The sequence below is a fragment of the Cuculus canorus genome, chromosome 1 (assembly GCF_017976375.1).
Source record: "Cuculus canorus isolate bCucCan1 chromosome 1, bCucCan1.pri, whole genome shotgun sequence".
Lineage (NCBI taxonomy): Eukaryota > Metazoa > Chordata > Aves > Cuculiformes > Cuculidae > Cuculus > Cuculus canorus.
This window is the reverse complement of record NC_071401.1, coordinates 81,524,321-81,533,286: the sequence shown is the minus strand read 5'-3', so window position 1 is coordinate 81,533,286 and position 8,966 is coordinate 81,524,321. Positions and strand designations below refer to the sequence as shown.

Here is an 8,966-nt window from a genome sequence, read left to right as displayed (position 1 = left end):
GTTTCAGGCATTGTCAGTGTGGCACTGCAGCTCTTTTACTGCTCCATACCCAATGTGTCCCAGATAGCGTGGTAGCCACTTGTTTTCTTCTCAGTTGCCTTGTTTGTTCTCTGGCTTGTAGTAGCAAAGTAAAATCGTACATCTTATAGTATTTCTAATGATTCAAGCCTGAGGTAGTAATGTTTTTAAACCAATGGGCTTGATTACCAAAGGCCTGAAATTTTAGGATCAAAGTAAATGCTCTGGAAACCCGTGTGTGATGTTCACTCAGGAGCTTTACAAAACTGGATGCATATCCCTGCTGAAATCAAACCTGAATGATTTCTAGAGAAAAAAGAACTATGATGCAGGAGAGATTCAATGAATAAAAGGAAATGGTAAGTTGTGTGCTGCGTAGTCTACGAAGTCCTTGCTCTAAGTTTTTAAAGCTGTTAAATAAAATAGCTCAAACTAGAAGCTGTGCATTATCATCTGTGTCTTGCTGTGTCTAAAAGTCAGTGGCATTGAAGTCAATGGCAATTGTAAGTGATTGACGTAAAGGAATGGACCCCAGAACCTAAAATTACATACCTGGAGAAAAAAAGGAATGGATGTGAAAGATGTTCTCACTCAGGGAAATTATTCTGTCAGTATTTCCTTTTTTTTTTTTTTTTTGGTAGGAATAACAGCTACCTTCACAAAATTCAACACATAAGCAGCACAGTAAGCAGGATCAAGACAATATCTGTAACACTATTAACGTTATAGTTGCACATCCCTTTTCAGAATAAATTCTCTCCGTTAAAAATACATTTTTTTCTGCAACATTTGTCTGGAGTATCATTATTAGCATCTTAAATATGCAGAGTTATGGGGATTTATACCAATAAATGCTGTGGAGTTACTCCTAATTTTCCTGGTCTTAGGTCTCAATCAAGAATAGTTTTCAGTCTCTGCTCTTTCTTCTTTTTATTTTCTTAAACCACTTATTTCAAATAGAGAAATACAAATTCCAGTGGTTGCTTGCTTGAATAAGTTTGTCCTCACAGTTCCTGCACAAAGACTGTGCACTCCACAGCTGGCACAGAAATGGAAAATCCAAGAACTCTTCTGGAGATTGAATATTTGCAGTACGTGGGGGGGACAGCAATAAAGCACTGCTGCAACAGGCAGTGAGTATAATACTGGTCAGAAATGGCTAAAACTTCCCAACTGAAGACTGGGTCAGAATTTCTTTCCTTTTGGCAAGTAACTTTTACATTTCTGACCTTCGGATTTACAAGGTTAATTTATGCTGATGTTCTTGGGTCTGTGCCATTTTTTAGGGTAAAAAAAGTCTCCTTAGCAAATGCTGCTGTGGGTTTTAGCAAATAAATGAGTTAATACAAGGAGGGAGGGGAAGCAGAGTGGCTGAAGGTTAACTGTTGCTGAAGAATGCGAAGATACTTTGCGTATTTTTCCTCCAAGTAGTTGCTGTTAAAATTCCTAAGACACATTAGCATCAGTCATGCCCACAACGCCTTGTCAAGCTGGACAGTTTTAAAATGTGATCTCCCCTCGTGACTTTTTTTGCTGTTTCACTGCAATTTCTCCTTCTGTTGCCCTTCCAAGATCTGGCTCTTGCTCAGGCAAAGAAATGCAGCCTTCCTGCGCCTCCGTCTACCTCCTTAAAATTATCTGCTGTGGCCTCTTGATAAGCCTGGTTCAAAGCCTTTGGGTTTAGAATCCTGTTACTGTATTTATGCCTCACATTGGTGTTAATTCACACACTGGGATCATTTTCACTGGTATATTGCCAAAATCCTACTGAGTTTACACAGGCTGTACGCCCGGTGGCATGAGCACAGGTTTCACGTGTTGTTACAGGAAAGTCATGATAACCTCATAAATAAAACATACAGGCATCAGTATGTCGTCATGAGAGCCCAGCCTCGCTAAAGGTTCTCGTTAAAGAGTAATTCAGTGATACTATCAGAACCAAGTCATGCAGTCAGTCATCCTCTCATGTTACTTCAGGTTTTAATTAAATGATTACTTTACAGCTTTCCTTACATTTCAAAGCTAAATAATGTAGGGCTTATTTCCTCAATTAAGAAAGGAATCATTATCTGTTGCTCTGGGCAAAAAAAAAAAAAAAACAAAATTAAAAAAAAATTAACAGTTCCACCGAAAGCTATTAAAGAAAGTTCTTACGATTTATTTTTTTTGGTTGGGTTTTTGTTGGGTTTGGGTGTCAGGATTGCTTTTTTTTTTTTTTTCCTCTGCTTTATTCTGAACCATATTCTTGCCTTGTCTGGGTGCGGTGTTACAGATCTGAAGTTATTTTGACAAGTAGCTTCAGGAGTTGACCTAAAACCAGATATCTCATTTGCTATAAAGTAAGAGAAAAAGCTGATACTCCTATGCTGGCAGCTTAGAGGTTTGGCTAAGTTTGTTCCACTGAATGATAGAAAAATTATTATTGTTGTTATTATTACCATCATCATCATCATCAAACTAGTAGTGTGCCTGCAAAGAACTAAATGGCTCACTCTCGTTTCAAGGAAGGAAACATACTTCATGATTTAGCAAAAGTATTTTCATAAAAATCAAAGGCAAAAATGTGTAAAGGGGTGAGGGCGGATGAGAAGTGGGAGAGGAAAGCATAAATATGAAACTCCTCCAAAAGTAGAGATCAAAGTTAATGACGTTAACACGCAAGTCTTATCAGGAGGCATAATGAGATAGTGAAGTACAAATGAAAAGTTTCCCTTCGGGTACTATATGAGACCGTCTGGTAAACCCATGATTATTCTTGGAACACAGTTCTTTATGGTGGATCATGGCTTTGCAGATGTTGATTCCTCCACACCCTCTCTCGCTTTTCCAGCTTGCTTCTTCCCCTTTAAGTCTTGCCATCTGCAGGCTCTGTTTACAGACACCCAAATGAATTGTGCCTGACAACCAAGCTGACCTGCTCCCCACAAAGATCTTTTAATTTCATTTATCTAGTCCACCTCAGTGGAGAACAGGCATTCAGCAGCAAAAAAGTAGCATTTTTTTTTTTTTTTAAAAAAGTAGCATTACATGGTTCAGCAAAGTTCAGCTCCAATAGTAACGTTTTATGTAGAAAACAAAATGCCTCCTCAAAAGAGGGAGGGGATCCGGGATCTGTCTGCTGTTGAGGGCTGGTTTCTGACTTTGAATTCTAGGTGACTTCCATTCATCATTTCCAAGTATTTAACATGCAGGCTGCAGCCACGCTCTTTCCAAAGGGACTGTTTACTAAATTAAGCATGAAAGGAATATGAAAGCTATTCTATATTCTAATGATACTTAATGAGAAAAAAATCCATGAAAATAGATTAAAATAATTAGTCTTAATAAGCAGTAATTGCCAATTCTTGTGCAACAGAATAGCCTTCACAATTTAGAGATGGAGAAAAGTGAGGCTGTGGAACTACTGATGGACACTTTTTTGGATATTAATCTAATTTGTAAGGTGTGTTTAAGTTCTTGTTGTTAGATGACGTGGTCCCAACCATTGAGACCCTTAATGCTGTCCGTCAGGATAAATGTATATTGGATCAAGACCATCTGAGGAGAATTCAAATAAAGATGTTAAAAATGAAGCTTAGTACTTTAGTTTATGTAATGCAGAAGTTTATCATATACACATTAGGGATGGGTTGTCTATTGTTATTTCTCTGGAACAGTTTTTGCTTCGAGTGAGGTGTGTGACCACTATACCAGAGGAAACAAGGAATAAACCCAAATCTTCTCTTTTTATGTTAGTTCAGCTTTCCTAGTCTTGCAGATGAACCCACCCCTGCCTATACATTGATGATCATCCCACATAAACTTGTACTATGTGTTATCTTGTTGAGCTCCCCAAGCTGGCACAGTTTTCTTTGGGAAAGTGCAGATTAACAGCATCTGCCTGCTTCAATCTCGCTTGCTCAACTGAAAGCTCACTCTGCCCAGTTCTCACCCTGAGCTCCTATTGACAAAAATATCAACATGGTGAAGAGGATGCAAGCATTTGGTGCAGCTTGCTGCTGCAGTTCTATGCTGTGTAATTCTGTACATCTTTTGCAGTCCCTTGGGAAAACATTACTATTAAATCTAAAAATAATCTTACACTTACGTATCTTTTAGGAAAATGTTCAAGTGTTTTGGGGAAGATGCAGGACATTACTTTTGTGGGGCAATCTTGTGGTGTTCCTCATGTTTGAGCTAGCCTAAAAAGATGTGAGGAACCAAGCAAGTTCCCGTGCACACTCAAAAGCAGCAACGAGATTTATACCTGTAAAGAGCAGTCCATCAGTCCCACCCACAGCAACTCTGCCGAGGCTGAGAAGATGGAGATCTGAAGATAATGCTCTGCTACAAGCCTGGTCCTATAAAAGTAGGGCAAGAAGATGTTAGCAGCTAGTAGTTGGAAGGACAGCCAAAGTCGGCAACTCACTCCAGTATTGGGGGCATAAGGAAACTGAGACCACCTCTTTGAAATACACCTAATTACAGGGACAACAGTAGGTAAGCCTTCTTCTGCACTCTTTATCTAGCGAATATAAACATTTAATTCACCCTATTAGGCCATAGTTTTATGACAGAGTAAATGCAGCTGGATCAGAAATGTCAAGACTATGTAACAGAGAGTGCCAAGTCTGGCTCCTGTTTAGGCTTAAATTTGTTTTCAAAAAATGTTGACAAGCTAACTTGCTTTTGGCAAGCTTTACACCAGATCAGGTATCGTCTGCCTGTGCTGCTGTAACAATCCCATATCAGATATCGCCCATCTTTCTGTGACTACCGTGAAAATACAAAACCTGTATCAATTCTGTCTTTGGACTAAAACAAAAGCATGTGCCTGTGTCTGATCCAAATTTTATTTATATTAATGGTTTGATGCGACAGTGCACGAAACGAGTATGCACAGAATCACACAATTGTAGAGGCTGGAAGGGAACCTCCGGAGATCATCTAGTCCAACCTCCAATGCTCCTTGACCAACACCCTCAGATACCCAAAGTTGTGCAGATAGTATCAGTGTCTCCTTACACATGTGGTTTTGCATGATCTTTAAATCTATTTACCAGTGGTTTTCTGCCATAAGAAGTTACTCCATTTTGAAAGGGCTTCAGTGTGAGTCGATGTGTGCTCCTGCTATTTACAGCTCCTGAAGAAAGAACTCACTCAGTCCGACACCAAACCTGTTAGGCCTGCTGGGTGTCACTACTGACACTCCAGGGGATGCATCCCAGTGGCGAGTGTTCCAATCGCTGGAATCAATCCTGTCTCCCAGGTTAGGAGAGAGCTATGACACATACTGAGGCGGGCACTCCAGGAACCTGAAGAGAGCCTTAGGAAAAGCCACCACAGAATCCTTGCTGGTGGCGGCTTCTGCCCCGCAGCTGCAGCCACAGCCCTGACAGACTGGCCAATGCTGCCCCACCTATGGGCCTGAAATACTCATCCAACCACAGAATGGTTGGGGTTGGAAGGGACCATGAAGGTAATCTATTCCAGCCCCACTTCAGTGAGAGTGATCCAGCAAGGATCATTGAGTCCAGTTCCTGTCCCTGCACAGGAAAACCCTAGCGGCCACACCATGTGTCTGAGGGCATTGTCCAAGTACTTCTTGAATATTGTCTTGAACTCCATCAGGTTGCTCAGAGCCGCATCCAGTCTGACCTGGAATGTTTCCAGGAATGAGGCGTCTACCACCTCTCTGGGCAACCTCTTCCAGTGTTTCACTGCCCCTGGCGTGAAAAATAGGCGACACCGCAGGCTCCCCCCTTGACCTTGGGGCAGCTTTAGGCTGAACCTCTCCTGCCCGCCCCACCACACTGCAGTCAGGACCAGCAAAAGGGCTGCGGCTGCAGCACCTCTCCTGCCAAATCCAGTGCTTTGGGGCTGCCTGAGGCCCCGAGGCAGCAGCCACTCCTGGGGGTGCAGGTTAGAAGCGCCACAGGAAGGGTCTGTTTTGCATGGGACTCCGCAGCAGAGAGGCTCCCCACTAGGAAGGGCTGGGACCTTGTCCTCCAGGCAGTGGCATGGCCAGGAACAACAGCTCAGTTCCTGCCCTCAACACCCCTGGAGGTGAGTGTTGGTCTCTTCTCTCTGGTAGCTGAGGCATAGGACAAGGTGCACCAGGGGAGATTTAGGTTGGATATTGGGAGGAATTTCTGTGTTGAAAGGGTTGTCAAGAATCTCCAATACTGTGTTCAGTTTTGGGCCCCTCACTACAAGGACATTGAGGTGCGGAAGTGCATCCAGGGGAGGACAACAAAGCTGGTGAAGGGGTTGGAGAACAACTCTTGTGAACTGCGGTTGTTTAACCTGGAGAAAAGGAGGCTGAGGGGAGACCTTATCCCTGTCTACAACTGCCTGAAAGAAGGTTGTAGTGAGGTGGATGTTGGTCTCTTCTCCCAAGTGATAGGTGATAAGATGAGCAGAAATGGCCTCAAGTCGTGCCAGGGCAGGTTCAGATTGGACATTAGGAAAAATTTCTTCACCAAAAGGGTTATCAGGCACTGGAACAGGCTGCCCAGGGAAGTGGCCGAGTCTCCATCCCTGCAGGTGTGTAAGAGATGGGTGCATGAAGTGCCTAGGGACATTGATTTAGTAGTCGACAGATACAGTTACACTTGATCTGAAAGATCTTTTCCAACCAAGCAATCCTATGATTCTATTGGAACAGGCTGCCCAGGGAGGTGGCTGAGTCACATCCCCAGAGGTATTTAAAAGAGAAGTAGATGTCCTACTTGGCGACATGGATCTAGTGGTCGACTTAGTAGGGCTGGGGTGATGGCTGGACTCCATGATCTTAAGAGGTCTTTTCCAACCAAAATCATTCTGTGCCTCTGTGATTCCACGACTCTCTAGTTCTGTGACTCTGTATTTCTGTGACTCCGTGATTCTGTGACTCTCTGATTCTTTGCCGGTTGCCTCAGTGACTCTGACGTTCTATGATTTCATGATTCCGTGACTGTGTAACTCCACACCCCCGTTATCCCACCGCCCCCGCTCCCGAGCCTGCCGCGAGGGGCAGTCTGTCAGGGTCTGTCAGGGTCTGTCAGGGTCTGTCAGGGTCTGTCAGGGTCTGTCAGCGCCTGTGAGCGCCCGTGAGGGCGTGTGCGCGCGCGGGCATCGCGCACGGTCTTCGCGCACGGTCTTCACCCCCGGCCCGGCCCCGCCCCGCCCCTCCTCTTCCGGGGCGCGCGCGCGCCCTTTCTCTCCGCGGCGCGCGCGCAGAGCGGGGGTGGGAGGGGGGAGTAGCAGCCGCCAGGGTTGGTGCGGCCGCCGGGACCCGCCCCCCCCCCTCCTCCTTGTCCTCCACCTGCTCGGGGCGGCGCGGCGCGGCGCGAGGCGGCGGCTCCGGTGAGTGTGGCGCGGGGGCCGCGCGGGGGCCCGGCCGGGCGCGAGGCCGGGTCGGGCATTGTCCCCGCCTGGGCGCGCGGGGCCGCCCCCCCGTCCCCATTCGCCGCCGCGGGAAGGAGCGGGACGGGACACGCAGTGGGAGGCGCGGTGTGCCCCCCGCCGGGGTAACGCTGCGCCCGGCGTGGAGCCGCGGGGATGGCCGGGGCGGCGGGAACGAGGCTGGGGGCGGGGGCTGGAGCGCAGGCGAAGGGGAACCGGGGTTGTTTAGCCTGGAGAGATGGAGGCTGGGGGGAAACCTTAGCTCTGGAATGCTTAGGGTAGGAAGGATATGGAACTGTTGGAACGGGTTCAGAGGAGGGCTACAAAGATGATGAGAGGGCTGGAGCACCTCCCATACAAGGACAGGCTGAGAGAGTTGGGGTTGTTCAGCCTGGAGAAGAGAAGGCTCTGAGGAGACCTTATAGCGACTTTCCAGTGCCTGAAGGGGCTACAAGAAAGCTGGGGAGGGACTGTTTACAAAGGCTTGTGGTGATATGATGAGGGGCAATGGGTATAAACCGGAGGGGGCAGATTTAGACTGGACATAATTAAGAATTTCTTCACCATGAGAGTGGTGATACACTGGCATAGGTTGCCCAGGGATGTTGTGGCTGCCCCATCCCTGGAGGTGTTCAAGGCCAGGCTGGATGGGGCCTTGGGCAGCCTGATCCAGTGGGAGGTGTCCCTGCCTGTGGCAGGGGGTTGGAACTGGATGATCTTCATGGTCCCTTCCAATTGAAACTATTCTATGGTTATTACCCTCTACAACTGCCTGAAAGGAGCTTGTAGCAAGGCTGGGAGTTGGTCCTGGATACCCTACTAGGAGCGGCTGGGGCACCGTGTCCTCTGGGCAGTGGCACGTCTGGGAAGAGCAGCTCAGTTCCTGCCCCCAGCATCCCTGGAGGTGGAAGTTGTTTTCTTCTCCCTGGTACCTGAGGGACAGGACAAGGGGAAGTGGCCTCAAGGTGCACCAGGTGAGATTTAGGTTGGGTATTGGGAGGAATTTCTTTACTGAAAGGGTTGTCAAGAATCTCCAATGCTATGATCAGTTTTGGGCCCCTCCCTACGAGGACAGTGAGGTACTGGAGTGCCTCCAGAGAAGGGCAACAAAGCTGGTCAAGGGTCTGAAGAACAAGCCTTACAAGGAGTGGCTGAGGGAACTGGAGTTGTTTAGTCTGGAGGAAAAGAGGCCGAGGAGAGGCCTTATCACTGTGTACAACTGCCTGAAAGGAGGTTGTAGTGAAGTGGGTGTTGGGTCTCTTTTCCCAAGTGAGAGGCAATAGGCCTAGAGGAAATGGGCTCAAGTTGCGGCAGGGGACATTTAGATTGGATATTAGGAAATATAACTTCAGTGAAGTGGTTTTCAAGCACTGGAACAGGCTGCCCATGGAGGTGGTTGAGTCACCATCGCTGGAGGCATTTAAAAGACAGGTAAATGAGGTGCACAGGTATATAGTTTAGTAGTGGACAGATATGGTTGGGCTTCAGTCTCGAAGGTCTTTTCCAATCTAGTAATTCTGTGATCCGCCTCTCCCTTCCTATCTGCACGCCTGCCTGCATGTGGATCTATCCTAGAAGTCTTT

The 8,966-nt window shown here is 46.6% G+C and overlaps 1 protein-coding gene across 3 annotated transcripts in view; it reads left to right on the top strand.

Annotated features, from left to right (window-relative positions):
• The first annotated feature begins 7,198 nt into the window (after positions 1 to 7,198).
• The window catches only part of BCLAF3 (BCLAF1 and THRAP3 family member 3), a 34,319-nt gene continuing 32,551 nt past the window's right edge, over positions 7,199 to 8,966 (top strand). For 2 of the 3 annotated variants that reach the window (XR_008452595.1, XM_054081507.1), the window contains exon 1: positions 7,199 to 7,344. The gene's annotated coding sequence lies outside the window, so the exon portion shown is untranslated. Of the gene's footprint in view, positions 7,345 to 8,403; positions 8,815 to 8,966 lie in introns of those variants that run through there. The other variant, XM_054081520.1, reaches the window with a different exon arrangement.